Raw genomic sequence first — 17,172 nt, 5'->3', positions numbered from 1 at the left:
CATGCTTTACAGACACCAATCTTAGCTTTCCCGAAGCACAAACTCATTGCACAGCCCATAGTGTGAGAAGTGAAGATCAAGAGAATGATGACAAACAAAATCCACAAGCTGAAGTACCTCTGTAGTATAAACATGGGATTTAAGCATTGTATTGCAGTAATGCTGGAATCTCTGTTCATTATTAGACGTGCTTTAAAGAGCACATTTTATATTGACATATTTATTTTCATTAGCATTGTGATTTTATGTGTTGCTAGTATTTTCTTTTTTCTTTTTTCTAAAGTCATGAGCATTGCATTTGATGAGTGAGTTATAGTTTCAATATCTGTTGTGTAAGTTATGGATTGTGGCGCTAACCATAACTTGCAAATGTCTGTGTTTTTCTATGAGTGAATTTCAGAGTTAAAAAAAAAACATATGTGAAATGACAAAACCTAACCACAGCTTAAATTTAGTTATGTTTCTCAGCGGATTTCTGTTACTTTTTGATGACATGCTACATCCAACTTCTATTAAAAAAAAAAACCTCTCTAGCGTAAGCCTTGGAAGGCCATGAGCCACAGGCCACGTGTCCTACAGATACAAAAAAAAACGGTGTGGGGGGGGGGGGGGGAATTAAAAGGGCTTTCAAATGCCCCTCGAGTGGATATATCGTTTTAAAGCCCAAAGAGTTGTGGGATTTGGAAGGCCGAATTTCTGACTCCCGAATCACTGACCTCTAAAATGGCAGCTGATCTGAGAATGGGTCAGAGTTAAAACTGGGGTTTAAAATTCTGTGATTTGATAATATCTTAACTGCTGTATCATGGACAGTATGAAAAATGACAGAACCTTAGCATGTTTACCTTATCCCTAGTATATAGATCTTCATGCAAATCTATCAACAAGGAGCACAATTGACAGCGGTCAAAATAGTGGTCATTAGCTATTAATTTGCTAATTTACAGCAGACTGCCAGCATCAGGTGTACATAACCTTTAGCATGGGTTGACCTCAGTGTCTGGCGTACAGCCTGAGTAGAGTAGAGAGCAATGATTTGTCTGGCAGTTAAATTGGGAGCTGCTGCTCTTTGACTACCCTTTAAGTGAACTTGATGACTTTGCATGAAACTCCAAGTATCATAAGTAAGCGAAACATCAATCATAGGTGTCTGATAAGTGTTGTGTAGATCTGTAAAACTGTGCCAATCTTAATAGAAAATCACAGTTGTTGAGCCCCCTCTCATGTAACTATTCCCTTCCTTCTCAGATCTGCCTTAAACCTGAGATGCCTGCACTGGGTTTAATGTGCTAAGAGCCTGACAAATTTCCTGCAGATTTATTACAGCACAGAAAAGTTATTAGCACATGAACTTGTTCGCCCCCTTTTAACTTGGTCCCCATCTTGACAGATCTGCACTAAACGTGCCATAGCCACAGGGGATTAAACATAGTAAATATTTGCCAGACTTCATGTGGATTCCTCACATGATACAATAGTTGTTAGCAAATTAGTACCTTTTCGACTCCCGTTTTAAAAGTGCCACCCTTTATGAATCTGCACAAATTAAAAAATACAAAGAATAAGATAAATATGTTAAGCATCTGGCATATTTCTTGCAAATTCATCGAACAGTTTTACAGTTATGGCAAATTTAACATAAAGCTTTCCATCTGTCAAGATATCTGTTCAATTGAACCTCTCTATGCATAACCTGCTTTGTAAATGCTGATTTATCAAAAAATAATGAACAGGATTTCACCAAACTAAGAAAAGCACAATCTTTGAGTAAAATTATAATTTTGTGCCACGTGTTTTATAATTCCAATCAAGCTATTTTTGTCTGTTTCGGAGAGCAGCTAACCCTATTGAAACTAAAATTGCACTTTTTAGGTCTTGCCTGAGCCAGCGCATGCGCTGCGCTGGCAAGACTTTTAGTAAGTGGGCTTCAGAAAATGCTACCACACACTTTTGCTTGTGGCCTAGACCTTGCGGTTACGCGCACGGCATGCGCTTATGAGCAGAGGCGCCATCTGGCTTTCCTCTCTCATCAGCAGCGCATGTCTTGTTGATGTTATCTGGGGGGGCGTGCCTGGTATCTTCAACCCTGTCACTTTCACGGCCGCGCGGCCGCGTCACTTTGTCATGGCTAATTAAACTTTCAGCGCGCCACTAACGGGAAGCTGCATTCCTCTTCACATCTCTTCACGTCTCTCTGGCCGGGTCCATCTGGCTGTTGCCAGCCCCTTTCCTCCTCCCTCCACCCAAACAAAACGAAGTGGGTTACGCTGCGCTGCGCTGAGGTGATGCAAGAGAGAGAAAGAAGCCGTTCGCCCCGTCACTCTCTTTCATGCACTTCGACACCATCTGATCGCAGGAAGCCAGGCTGGACTCTCTCCATTTCTTCTCCCGGCTGAAGGGAAACATTGTACTGCGCCACTATCACGGTCATGCGGCCGCGTCACTATCACGGCTGCGCGGCATATTTTTTTTTCTCCTCACGTCTCTCTGGCCGGGGTCCGTCTGGCTGTTGCCAGCCCCTTTCCACCTCCCTCCACCCAGACAAAACTAAGTGGGTTACGCTGTGCCGATGTGATGCAAGAGAGAGAAAGAAGCCGTTCGCCCCCTCACTCTCTTTCATGCACTTCGACGCCATCTGATCGCAGGAAGCCAGGCTGGACTCTCTCCATTTTCCCTCCCGGCTGAAGGGAAACATTGTGAAGCTGCCTTCAGTGGGAGGGCCTTTCACGCTGCTACGTAGGAGGATAAAAATAACCATCATATTTAAGCCGAAAGAGAAATCCCAGAACAGACACAGTGCCTGGTCAGCGACTGTGGCACCAGGTCCTTAGCGCAGGCACTCACTCACGCAAGCAGTAACTGCACAATATGTAAACTCACACGTCCTCAGTCAGAGGATGTGCCGTAAAGGCTTGAGCTGCTGACTTTAGAAGAGGGAAGCTAGGTTCCAGACTCAGTGTCAGCTCAACATTCTGTGATTCTGGGCATACCACTTTATCTCTCCGCACTTAAAAAACCTAATTTATTGTGTCCTTGATTAATGTAAGTGACTGGTGATAAAATAAAGCCTCCCAATAACTTATGGTCAAGTTTGTGCCTGTAACATTAGCGAAAAGAAGCGTACAAGGCGCTATACAACTGTGTGAAGCACAAAATGATAAATAACCAGGCACACAGTTTTGTAAAACTTAAAGAAAGGAAGTCATTAGGGCGTCCTGTCTGCTTAATTTTAGGAAGGACCTAAACTTTTAAAGACATCTTGCAGCAGACCTGTAAAAATACAATGTGCAAAAATACGGCAAATACCCTTCAAAATATATATTTTTTTAAAACTTTATTTACATTCAGAACCGTCTCACCTTAGTACATAAGATGATGTCAGTGCATTAAGTATTTTTTTTTTTAAGTTCAAAAGATCTTTATTGGAGAAATAGAGGTGTCAAAACATGAGGAAAGAAGACTAAAATATCACAGCAGTATAATAGATAAGATAAACATGTCTGTAAAAATACACATAAAATTGAGAGATAACAAATGATTGAGGCTATATGACAAAAGCAATACTGGAAACAATATGCAATAAAATGAGTTACAAAAAATACAAAGGAACAAAAAGGTCTATCAGGGAGGCTTGAAAACCTCTTGTTGAGAGGGAGGCAAATGAGAAGAGCGCTTAGCACAAAAATCGAGGTACAAAGTCACAGGTAGCCAAAGATCATGTCGTTATTTAGCCAGATTAAGGGGATAAATAAAAATGGTATCTAACCTGTGGTTATGGCATATGTTGTACCACCATGCTCTAAAAGAGATATTAGCAACATTTTTCCAATTTACAGTAATTTGTTGGAATGCGACAGCTAACAACAGGTCAACAATCTGGGCATTAAAATCAACATCGGCCCAGCAAGAAGAGAGGCTTCCTAGAAAGACATTAACAAGGGAGAAGGGAAATGCAGTGTGAAATATGGCATTAATCTGAGCCTAAACTTGTTTCCAAAAGTTGTACACGGCAGTACATGAGAAAAGCATATGAAAAAGAGTAGCCTTGGGTGTCGAGCAGGACCAACAGTGGTCAGGGATTAGAGGAAACTTCTTATTGAGCATATGGGGTGAAAAAAGAAGTCTGTTATAGACAAAGAAAAGGGTTTGCGTGAGGGAGGCAGCCCTGGAAGATTTGCGGAGTTTGGTCCACACCTTATCCCATAGAGAAGTGGGCCAAGAGACATCAAAGTCAGATTCCCATTGTTCCTCTACCTTGGATTTTGGCCTGGGGGTAAGAGTCTTATGAAATGAGTGGTAAATAAAGGAGGCAGTATTGTGAGTACGGAGCAGGGAATGAAGGCGTAGAGTAGGGTTGGAGGAAACTGGTTGGGCGGGAGAGTTAAAGAGTTGGGTATAGGTGGACATAACTGCCTTCTTGAGCAGGAGGTATTTACGAGCAAAGGAGGAGGGGAGATTGAAATTACGGCAAAGAGCGGAGAAAGGTAAAAAATCAGGGCCAGAGAAAAGGTGGGAAACCCAGATCAATCCTTTTTGTCTCCAAGATTTCCAATAAAAGGGCTTATGATTAATGAGGATGCTATTATTGTGCCAAATGATGGTATTGAGAAATTCAGCTACAGAAGAAGGAGGGCTTGGGGAAGTGGAAAGAAGAAGCTTGGCAGTGAACTTGTGGATGGGAGTGAGAGTGAGCTGGGGTTTACGAGAAAATGAGAGATATTCAGCGAAAGTAAAGGGTGATAAAGAAAGACGCTCAATAACAAGCCATAGAGGTGGAGATTCAGCAGGATCTCGTAACCAAAGGGAAGCTTGTCGTAGAAGGAAAGCTTTATGATAAGAGGAAAAATCTGGAAAATTGACCCCACCTTCTGGTTTGGGGAGTTGTAGTCTGAGCAAGTACATACGGGCTCTTTTACCAGACTAGAGGAAAGAAGAAAGGATAGTGTTGATTTTCCTAAAAAATTTAGCTGGAATAGGAACTGGTATATTAGAAATAGTGTAAAGAACTATTGGAGAGAGCATCATTTTAATCGTGTCAAGGCAGCCCCACCAGGAAAGGTAAAGCGGGTGCCACCTGGAAGTGAGGTCAGACAGTCTCTGAGTACACTTGCTAAGGCATAACGAGACAGTGTCTGAAAGGGAGGGGTAATGTGCAGACCAAGATATTTGATATGTGAGGAACTCCAAGTGAAATTGGACGTAGCAAAATCAGGTTTGAAGGTAAATTTTGTGAGGGGTAAGATTTCACACTTGTCGTTGTTGAGCTTATACCCGGAAATTTGGGAGTACTCGTGAACTTCAGTAAGGAATGCAGGAATGGAGATGACAGGGTTGGAAATAAAGAGAAGGATGTCATCTGCATAAGCAGCAAGTTTAATGCTTGTCTGAGAAAAATGGAAACCGTGTATATTAGGATTTTGGCGGAGCTTTGAGAGGAAGGGTTCTAAGGCCAAATTGAAGAGGAAAGGGGAAAGTGGACAACCCTGACGGACTCCTCTACCCAAATTAAAAAAAGGAGAGACTAGGCCATTAGCACAGACCGCCGCTCTAGGATTAGAGTAAAGGAAAGAAACAAAAGAAATAAATTTAGGACCAAACCCAAACCATCTGAGGGCGGAAAAAAGAAAAGTCCATTCTACCCTGTCAAACGCTTTTTCTGCATCCAAGGCAATTGCTGCTAATGAGTCTTGGAATCGTGAGGATTTAGACAGGACATTAAACAAAAGTCTAGTGTTATCCGTAATGAAACGACCCTTAACAAATCCAGACTGCTCGGGGCCTAATAATTCAGGAAGAAAGGGGTCTAATCTTATGGCGAGGGATTTAGCATAGATTTTGTAATCAATGTTAACTAAAGAGATTGGTCTATAATTCTTGTAAAATTGGGTATCTTTTCCTTCTTTGGGTATTATGCATATGTGGGCGTCAGAAAAAGTGCCAGAGGAGGTGCCGCTAAGGGCAAAAGAATCAATGAGAGAATGTAATCTGGGTAGAAGTAATTTAGAGAATTGCAAATAAAATTCAACTGTGAATCCATCCGGACCCGGGGCTTTATCTTTCTTAAGTGTCTGAAGTGCAGTGTGTAGTTCGAGATTAGAGATGGGTGTTTCAAGAATAGATAAATCAACAGGGAAATTGGGGGGAGCCTGAATGCTAGAGAAGAAAGTAGCGAAGGATTGGGGAGTAGGATGGGTTTCAGAAGAGTAAAGCGTAGCATAGAAGCGTGAAAATTCTTCTAGAATATCAGCATCTGTGCGCCTTAAAACAAGATTAGCATCAAAAACAGACTCAATATTCAATTTACGTTGCTTAGCTTTTAAATAATTGGCTAAAACCTTCCCCGCTTTGTTCTTACCCCCATACAATTTTGAACTAGATTTCAACAGATATAACGAAGCATCATCAGTGGATTGTTTATTAAATTGCATCTTTGCTTCAATGAGAGCAGTCAAACTTTCCTGCGAGTGGGAGGTATAAAAAGAGTGCTCAAATTGTTTGATTGTAAGGAGAGGATCATTAGTACGCTTGCGGGCATTTTTACGCTTTTTGGCCACAAAATCAATGATGAAACCTCTGGCTGCAGCTTTGTAAGTGTCCCAAATAACATGCTTGGGGAGATTGGGCGTGTCATTAATGGCAAAAAACTCTGTGGTGAATTCAACAAAGGAGGTTGTGAACTTGGGATCAAGAAGGAGAGCATTATTAAAGCGCCATCGCTTTGGCCCAGTAGACTTGGGCAAGACGTCAATATTAACCAAAACGGGGGCATGATCAGAAAACAAAATGAGGCCAATATCGGCATGAGTGAGGGACTGAGAAATGTGATGGGAAAGAAAAATGTAATCAATGCGGGACTGCGATTGGTGGGATGGGGAATAAAAGGTAAACTCCCTAGTTGTAGGATAGCATAAACGCCAGGCATCAACAAGTTTGTGTTGGGATACTGCTTGAACAAACAATTAGTGAGATTTATTGGGGATATAAGATGCTTTGGAATGCCTGTCTAAAAAAGGGTCATGAGGTAAGTTACAATCTCCTGCCATAATAAAATTATCGTCAACGTACTCAGAAATACGGGAAGCCATTGTGCGCCAAAAGGCCGGGTCACCACCAGTAGGTGCATAAATGTTGAAAAGGGAGATGGGAGTGCCTTTCGAGGAAAGTTTGACATATAACCATCTGCCCTCGGGATCTGATTCAGAAGATAAGAGAGAGTGAGAGAGAGATTTACGAACTAGAACAGCCACACCATTTCTTTTGCCATCCCCAGGAGCAGAGAAAACATCACCAACCCAACCCCTCCTGAGTTTAGCAGCTTCAACCACAGACAAATGTGTTTCTTGCAAAAAGGCGATGTCTACATTCAGCTTGGCAAGATGAGAGAGAATTTTTTGCCTCTTAATGGGAGAGTGAAGACCTTTAACATTCCAGGATACAATACGTATTTACATTAAAGATTATTAAAAGAATAATGCAAAGAGAGAATAAAGCATTGACAAAAAGCCTCGCGAAAAATACAGAACATAGGAGAGAGAAAGAGCAAAAAGGAATAGAGAAGAAATAGAATGGATAGGAGCAAGAAGAGTGAGAGAAAATTAAGAGAAACCAAAAAGATGGGGAGAACCAAGATGTTATTAAAATCAGTGAAATGATAGAGTAAAGTCCAAAGATAATAATAAGAGTGCAATAAAAGAGAAAAAAGAGCATGTACAATAAGACTAATAAAGAAGTATGTTGAGAGAGAAAACAACCAAAGAGAAAAGAGAATGGGTGTAAGTCAAAGGAGAGATGAAGTAATAAGGAAATAAAATGTAGAATGAGAAAGAAGCATGATCGAGGGAGCCAATAAAAGGTAAGAAAAAACGAGGAAAGAGAGAGAGAGAGGAAAAAGGTTGTGGAAAAGGTATTGACACCATTAAAACTGAGAACATGAAGGGAAAAATCAAGGTCAATAGAAATAGAACAAAAATAAACATATAATAAAGGATATGGGGGATACTTACAAGGCGTAGGTTAGGGGAGGTACGGTCAGGAACAGGAACATGTAGAGACGCACGTGGATATGAGGGGAGGGAGGTAAGGCCAACTGGAGAAGGCAGGACACTCGGGTCAATGAGGCGTCCAACCAGAGGAAACAGGGTGGAACGTGGAACATTGAACTACAAGGGGAGAAAAATAACAGGGTTAGACAACGGCAAATGGCATAGACATAAGACAAGCATTGGATATGGCAAACCTAGAAATTATGACATAAATAGCAAACATTTCAGTGAAAAATATAAACTCAGCAAGAGAACAATTGAGTGAGAGAAATCAACGTTCAACTGAAGCTGGAGCAGCATAATACAGCATCAATAAGAGTCACGGTGGGAGAGAAGAAGAAGGCCCAGAAAGCTCCATGGCATGCTGACTGCAAGAGTTCAGGAAACTCCGAAGTCGCGTAGGGTCTTCATATGTCGTAGTTTTATTATTGTAGGTGACTTTGAATAAACAAGGGTGGAAGAGACCATATCGGGCGCCAAGTGAGCGAAGGTCAGGTCTCATATCCAAGAAAGCCTTGCGTCGGTTTGCGGTAGCTCTGGCATAGTCTTGCGCAAAAAACAAGGTGGAACCCGACCATGTAAGACGAGGAGAGGCTCTGGCTGCTGAGAGAACTATCAGCAGATCTGTGTATTCCAGGAAATACATTATTACACCTGTGGGTTTCACTGGCACAGATAAAGAGGAGGAAACACGACCCAGCCTTTGGGCACGCTGGATGTTGAGCGATGTGTCTTCGGGCACGTGTAAAAGCTTGGGAAGGAATGACTTAAAAAAATTGACAGGGTCACTCCCCTTGCATCCTTTAATCAGGCCATAAAGGCGAAGGTTGTTGCGCCTATTTCGATTTTCCAAGTCCTCCACCTGCTTCTGGAGAGAGGAAACCTGTGCATGCAAATGGGTGGCTTTGGCAGCAGATTCTTGAAGAGAAGAGACATCACGCTCCACTGACGACACTCTTTCATCCATTGAAGTCCAATTGTCAGTGAGGACCTGCAACTTAGCGTTGGTTTCTTCCATAAAAGGGCGCAAGGCCCGTATCTCTTCAAGGAGTAACTCCATCGAGATGGTCGTAGAGGATTTGGGAGGTGAAGGTGGATCTTTTTTCAGCCTCTTAGACATCGTTTTTGCTGAGGGCTGTGAAGAGGCTTCTATATGCGACGTCATCTCATCGACAGACAGAGACTGGGAGGCTTCAAAATGGGCCAGTTCCGTGAAAAGCTTGGAATTCTTAATATAATTGCGTCTATGGGCCTTGGTGAAACAATCAGCCATCAACACGTCTATGAAGCGCAAATATACCAGGAACAACTAAAAAAACTGAAAGCGAAAGAGGCATTTTACGCAGTCCAAAGAACTTGAAAAATAACAGAGAGGCAGTTAAAAAGGGTTGGCAAAAAAAAAAAAAAAAAAAATGCCAGGCCAGAGAGAGCAAAAATGCCAAGAGCCATGAAAAGCAGAAAGAAATCTCAAAATGGCTGCCGGGTTTGAAGAGAACAAGAAACGTCCATTGAATCAGGAAAAAGCCATGAAAATAAAAAGAAAGTCACCTAAAAGTGCTTGGTTGAAACTGCTGTATCGCCTGCACTGCCGTGAATAACACCAACATAATTAAAGTTCCAGGAATTCAATGCGCACTGGACGCATTGCAGAGGAGATCCCGGTCCTTCAAGAAACAAAATGGCGGTCGCGGCCGTTTCAGAGTCGCGACCGGGACAAAAAGGACAGCAACGCTGAAAGAAATGCCGTCACGGCGGCAAAAGTAAGCTCAGGGCATGCTCGCTGTCCTTATACACCAGAGGCTCCCCTTCGGTGTTCGCGAGTGATGCATGAACCTCCAGCTAATCCCCGGTCTGACGGAGCGCTACTCCGGCACCGCCATTCCCCTCGGGCGCTTAGCCACGCCCCCTGCATTAAGTATTTTTGTAGAGTGATAGTTTTCAAACATGCATTTAGAAACATTCTTGCCCCCCCACCGACAACAATGCCAATAGTGAGATGTCAGTTGTTATGTGCACCCTTTGCATACATTCCAGCAGACCAGATTCAGGTAGGAGAATCGCAATATTTTAAGCCCAAAATGGCTTTACTTTGAGGGTCTCCTGCTAAAATCTCCTACTCTTCAATGTATGTCGATGGGGAAAATCGGCCCCTCACTCCCCACTGATTTATTTTTGCAAAATCGCCCTCTTACTACATTCAACATGTTGCCATGTATGCCTTTGGGTGGCCTGGGTTGCTCTTGTACATGAGCCACATTATGGTTTATGAAATCAAACACAGGAGAAGGTTTTGTACAGCACACATCCTGAAGTCATCTATTTTGAGGTTTATATGTGATAATGAAGAACACGCATTGGCATAGCCAATAGGTCTCGCCTTTGGAACCTTATAAGTATTTAGTTATGCAGTACAATATCCTTGGTACAACAACATCAACTGTTGCATAGCTAAAAACTTATAAGGTCCCAAATGCGAGACCCATTGGCTATGCCAATGCTTGTCTCTATTCCCACGCTTCATGGATCTGCATGAAACTTGCCATAAAGCACTCAACATGAATGAACAATTTTTGGAGAAAGTTTCGTGGAAATTCTTTGAACATCTCACAAATTATTAAAAAACAGAACATGCTTTTTCTATGAAAACTCTGACTCTGTTAGAACTACAATGATGATATTGAGTCCTGAAAATAAATAAGAAATGGCACATAATGGGGGAAGGTGAACACACTATTCCTTAGATGAAGTTTAAAATGTATATATATATATATATATATATATATATATATATATATATATATATTACCTACTGGCGGTCGCCAGTAGGTAGTTATAGTTAGGACCACGTTTCCATAGGAAATCCGCAACATTCTATTTTGAATAACTTTTGCGCCGGTCGACGAATCCTTGCGAAGTTTTCAAAATAGGTGGGGCGCTACGCTCCGCTCCTACCCTGAAAGTCTCGGGGGGATTCATCAAGCGGGGGCTGAGATAAAAGGGGGGTCCCAAAACGCGTTTTTCCCATGCATTTTTCCATAGGACCTTTAGACACAGCTACAGCCCGAACGGCTGAACAGAATTACTTGAAATTTGGCAGAGAGGTAGTCCTCAGGAAGTGCCTTTTGTAGGTGTGCGCACGGAACGAACTGCGTTAAGTGGGCGCGCACGCCACGAATGGCGTAAAGTAACTTAGCATTTAAAAAAACGTACACATTCACTGAAAAAACCATAGGTTTCACACACGTTATAGTTAGGAATTAGCATTTAAAAAACCTTGCAAATTCACTGAAAAAACCATAGGTTTCACACATGTTATAGTTAGCGGAAATTTTACTGATAAAAAACCATTGAAATTCCCCCGTTATAGTTAGTGCAGGCAACTATAATTCACGCGGCTGCAATCCTCTGCTGATGACATATGTGTCTTTATGAAAAAAAAATATTTGTAATATATGTATAGCTAAAATTTAATGGAAGAAGACATGGGCAAATAAGTGTCTAAATACAGTATTAGCATCAGCAGAGGATTGCGGTCGCGTGAGTTATAGTTGCCTGCACTAACTATAACGGGGGAATTTCAATGGTTTTTTATCAGTAAAATGTCCAGCTAACTATAACATGTGTGAAACCTATGGTTTTTTCACTGAATTTGCAAGGTTTTTTAAATGCTAATTCCTAACTATAACGTGTGTGAAACCTATGGTTTTTTCAGTGAATATATATATATATATATATATATATATATATATATATATACATATATATATATTATCTACTGGCGGTCGCCAGTAGATAGTTATAGTTAGGACCAAGTTTCCATAGGAAATCTGAAAATTCTATTTTGAATAACTTTGGCGCCGGTTGACTTATCTTCGTGAAATTTTCAAAACTAATGGGGTGCTCCGCTCAGCTCCTACCCTAAAAGTCTTGGGGTGATTCGTCAAGCGGGGGCTGAGAAAAAAGGGGGGTCCCAAAATGCGTTTTCCCCATGCATTTTTCCATAGGACCTTTAGTCGAAGGTACAGCCCGAACGGCTGAACAGAATTATTTGAAATTTGGCAAAGAGGTAGTCCTCAGGTCAGGCATGTGCCTTTTGCTTACATGGTGTAAATCCGTTCAGTAGTTCCTGAGACAATCAAAAGTAAAATCACATATATATCTGGGCGGAGCCTAACCACACATCTCATCGTGAGATCTGATTGGCTGTCAGCACTTCATCCAAGAAGTGTTGGCAGCCATCCTGGGACCAATATACATGATAGCACCTCATTAAAAAGCATTGCAGTTAATAGAAGGTTTTAAGACTTTAGTTACATTATAAATCATTTGTTGATGGTACCATACTCATTTTAGGGATTGTGGTGTGTTATAAGGTGATTTAAAAAAAGCCTTCTGCTGTGATATCATGAATCATGTTTGAGAGAAAACTATTTTCTCATGCTTTTCCCACAGAGGTTTGGAAGGTGATCTATAAGCTAACTGAGAGCATATTTTCTGTAAATTCACATTATCTTTCTCAGTCATGTGAGAATGAAGTCTGACATTCTCAGTAAAACATGTACATCCAACAAGGGCAGAGACGGTCAGTTGATTCCTTTGTGTTCTACTGCATCGTGTCAGAGTGTTCTAAAGAACAACTAGAGCGCTAACAGTCCTACTTATGACAAACGTATGGCACACCTGAAGCCATCTTGGTTGGAATAAAGTGGTAATTCTTATTTAAAAAGGAAGAAAATGAGGGGGTTCATTTTGCCATAGAAAGTATGATTAGTGCTGCAGAAAGAAAAATTAGGGCACATTTTGAGGGACTTCTCAAATCCTCTTCTATTTCATTAAAAAATTCTGACATGCAGACTGAAACATGCACTTTCAATACCAGCAACAGACTTCCCTGGTGAGCAGTAGCTTTACTACAGTGATCTAATAAGCAACTAGAGTTCTGAATTTATGGCAAATTTGTGACACATCTGAATGCCTTCTTGATGGAATCAAAGTAAAAAACTGAAAGTATTTCCTACTGAGGAGACTGAAGTAAATGAGGAAATTAGGAAACATCATAACAAATAAGTCTCCCAAAATGGCCACCAGAGACCAAAGAGCCCAAATGTAGCCCAAATATCACCCAGATGTAGCCCAAGTATAGCCCAATGACAGAATGTCCCAGACTGTTCTTACGAACAACTAGAACGCTAACAGTCTTACTTATGACAAAAGTATGGCACACCTGAAGCCATTTTGAATGGAATAAAGTGGTAACACTTAAAACATTTAATTTACAAAGGAACACAATGAGGGGATTCATTTTGCCATAGAAATTATGATTAGTGCTGCAGAAAGAAAAATTAGGGCACATTTTGACTTCTCAAATCCTCGTCTATGTCATAAAACAATTCTGACATGCAGACTGAAACATGCACTTTGAATACCAGCAGCAGACTTCCCTGGTGAGCAGTAGCTTTACTACAGTGATCTAATGAGCAACTAGAGTGCTAACATTCAGAATTTATGGCAAATGTGTGACACATCTGAATGCCTTCTTGATGGAACCAAGTAAAAAACTGAACATATTTCCTACTGAGGAGACTGCAGTAAATGAGGAAATTAGGAAACTTCATAACAAATAAATCTCCCAAGATGGCCACCAGAGACAAAAGAGCCCAAATGTAGCCCAAATATCACCCAGATGTAGCCCAAGTATAGCCCAATGACAGAATGTCCCAGAGTGTTCTAACGAACAACTAGAGCACTAACAGTCTTACTTATGACAAAAGTATGGCACAACTGAAGCCGTCTTGATTGGAATAAAGTGGTAACACTTAAAACATTTAATTTACAAAGGAACAAAATGAGGGGGTTCATTTTGCCATAGAAAGTATGATTAGTTCTGCAGAAAGAAAAATTAGGGCACATTTTGACTTCTCAAATCCTCTTCTATTTCATAAACAAATTCTGACATGCAGACTGAAACATGCACTTTGAATACCAGCAGCAGACTTCCCTGGTGCGCAGTAGCTTTACTACAGTGATCTAATGAGCAACTAGAGTGCTGACATTCAGAATGTATGGCAAATGTGTGACACATCTGAATGCCTTCTTGATGGAACCAAAATAAAAAACTGAAAGTATTCCCACTGAGGAGACTGCAGTAAATGAGGAAATTAGGAAACTTCATAACAAATAAATCTCCCAAGATGGCCACCAGAGACAAAAGAGCCCACATGCAGCCCAAATATCACCCAGATGTAGCCCAAGTATAGCCTAATGACAGAATGTCCCAGAGTGTTCTAACGAACAACTAGAGCACTAACAGTCTTACTTATGACAAAAGTATGGCACAACTGAAGCCGTCTTGATTGGAATAAAGTGGTAACACTTAAAACATTTAATTTACAAAGGAACAAAATGAGGGGGTTCATTTTGCCATAGAAAGTATGATTAGTTCTGCAGAAAGAAAAATTAGGGCACATTTTGACTTCTCAAATCCTCTTCTATTTCATAAACAAATTCTGACATGCAGACTGAAACATGCACTTTGAATACCAGCAGCAGACTTCCCTGGTGCGCAGTAGCTTTACTACAGTGATCTAATGAGCAACTAGAGTGCTGACATTCAGAATGTATGGCAAATGTGTGACACATCTGAATGCCTTCTTGATGGAACCAAAATAAAAAACTGAAAGTATTCCCACTGAGGAGACTGCAGTAAATGAGGAAATTAGGAAACTTCATAACAAATAAATCTCCCAAGATGGCCACCAGAGACAAAAGAGCCCACATGCAGCCCAAATATCACCCAGATGTAGCCCAAGTATAGCCTAATGACAGAATGTCCCAGAGTGTTCTTAAAAACAACTAGAGCGCTTACTGTCTTACTTACGACAAAAGTATGGCATACCTGAAGCCATCTTGATTGGAATAAACTGGTAACACTTAAAACATTTAATTTAAAAAGGAACACAATGAGGGGGTTCATTTTGCCATAGAAAGTATGATTAGTGCTGAAGAAATTAAAATTAGGGCACATTTTGAGTGACTTCTCAAATCCTCTTCTATTTCATTAAAAAATTCTGATATGCAGACTGAAACATGCCCTTTTAATACCAGCAGCAGACTTCCGTGGTGAGCAGTAGCTATACTACAGTGATCTAATGAGCAACTAGAGTGCTAACATTCAGAATTTATGGCAAATGTGTGACATATCTGAATACCTTCTTGATGGAATAAAAGTAAAAAACTGAAAGCATTTCCTACTGAGGAGACTGCAGTAAATGAGGAAATTAGGAAACTTCATAACAAATAAATCTCCCAAGATGGCCACCAGACACAAAAGAGCCTAAATGCAGCACAAATATCACCCAGATGTAAGCCACATGTAGCCCAATGACAGAAGTGTGCAAAACACTTATTTTTGTGTATTTGCAGTTTTATATAGTGCAGACTTGTCAGGTATTGGAATGCTTTACACGAGCATTGGTTACATCACACAAGATCAAATTCATTTTGGTTGTAGACATGAGGAGATTAAGTGATTTGACCACAATCACAGAATGTTGAGCTGAAGCAGAAACTCCAACCTGGTTCCCCAGTTGCAAAGTCTGCAGCTCTGGAAGTAACACCACATCCTCTCGCCAAGGTGCAACATTTAATCAAGTGGTCAACTTGATAAAAAACATAAAGATTACAAATAATTTAAAAGTTCTTTGTCGCTATTTGAAAACTCACAAAATATTTCCTCATTTTAGTTTTTTAGAGCACTAACCGTAATTTTGATGCAAATAAGACCCTCTTATATATGTAATTTCTAAAGGAAATACTCTAGGTATTACAGTTTTGATTACATCAAGATGACGTCAGGCGTTCCACACTTTTGTAATAAATATAGAATGTTAGCAATCTAGTTGTTCATTGGGATACTGTTGAGAGGCAGAGGCCAGGGGCACGGACTCTGAAAATTGAAGGCAGGTAGGAGAGTGCAGAGGCAACAATTTGACCACACTGAGCAGGCAGGAAGGGCAGTGGCAGCACAACAGACTATGGAGGGCAGTGGAAAGGGGGGCAGGGGCAAGAAACCAACAATACAGGACTGGCAAGAGAGGCTGTGGCAATATAATAGACTTTTGTGGGCAGAAGGAAGAGGCAGTGGTAGTACAACCATACATGCCAACAGACCCATTTCAGCCAGGAAATGTCCAATGTTTTTAAGCTCAAATGGGCTTTATTTGATCTGTCTCCTGTCTACAATCTCCTCTTTTTCAATGTAAATCAAAGGGGAAAATCAATACCCCAGTTTTTTTTCAAAATCTCCCTCTTACCAAGTTCAAAATATTCGCAAGTATGGTACATTGAATCATGGTAGGCAGGAGGAATTGGGGTAGGGACATGGACTCGGATAACAGAGGACAGGAGGGACATGGAGAGGTGCACCAAACTGACCCTACAGGGCAGACATCAGGGTTTTCAGCAGCACAATACACCACACAGCGCATGCGGGACGGGAGTGCAGCACAATAATCCATAGAAAGCAATAGGGAGGGGACAGGACCATGCACATGGACAACAGAGAACAGATGGGAAAGAGGCAATGGTAGCTAGCTGACCATAATGGACAGACCGGAGAGAAAGCTGCAGCATAACTGACCATAAAGGGCAGGAGGGACGGATCAGGGGCATTACAATGGAACAGACAAGCCAGGAGGGAGGGAATAGGGGGTCTGCAAATGGAAACAGAGGGCTGGGGGCAAGGTGGCAGGGCAGGAGCAGCAAGATGACCATGGAGGTCAGGCAGGAAGGGCACTAGAAACAAGACACACCATGGAGAGCAACAATGAGACTATGGTGGCATACACACAGACCGTGGAGGGAAGGTGGGAGGGGGTCAGGGGCAGCTAGCTGACCACACAGGGAAGGTGGGAGGGGCCATGGCAGCACAGAAGACCATGCATGGCAAGCGGGATGGTTAGTGGCAGCACAATGGCTATGATGGGCAAGAAGGAGGGTGTAGGGGCATGCACAAAGGACCATGGAGGATAGAAGGGAGGGTCAGGACCTGGGCACAGACAAGAGAGTCCAGGGGAAGGGGCCTCACAACAGACCACGTGGGGCAGGCAGGAGGAGCAGTTGCAGCAGAACA

Source organism: Triturus cristatus, chromosome 3_2 (genome assembly GCF_964204655.1).
Source record: "Triturus cristatus chromosome 3_2, aTriCri1.1, whole genome shotgun sequence".
Lineage (NCBI taxonomy): Eukaryota > Metazoa > Chordata > Amphibia > Caudata > Salamandridae > Triturus > Triturus cristatus.
This window is presented reverse-complemented; position numbering follows the sequence as displayed.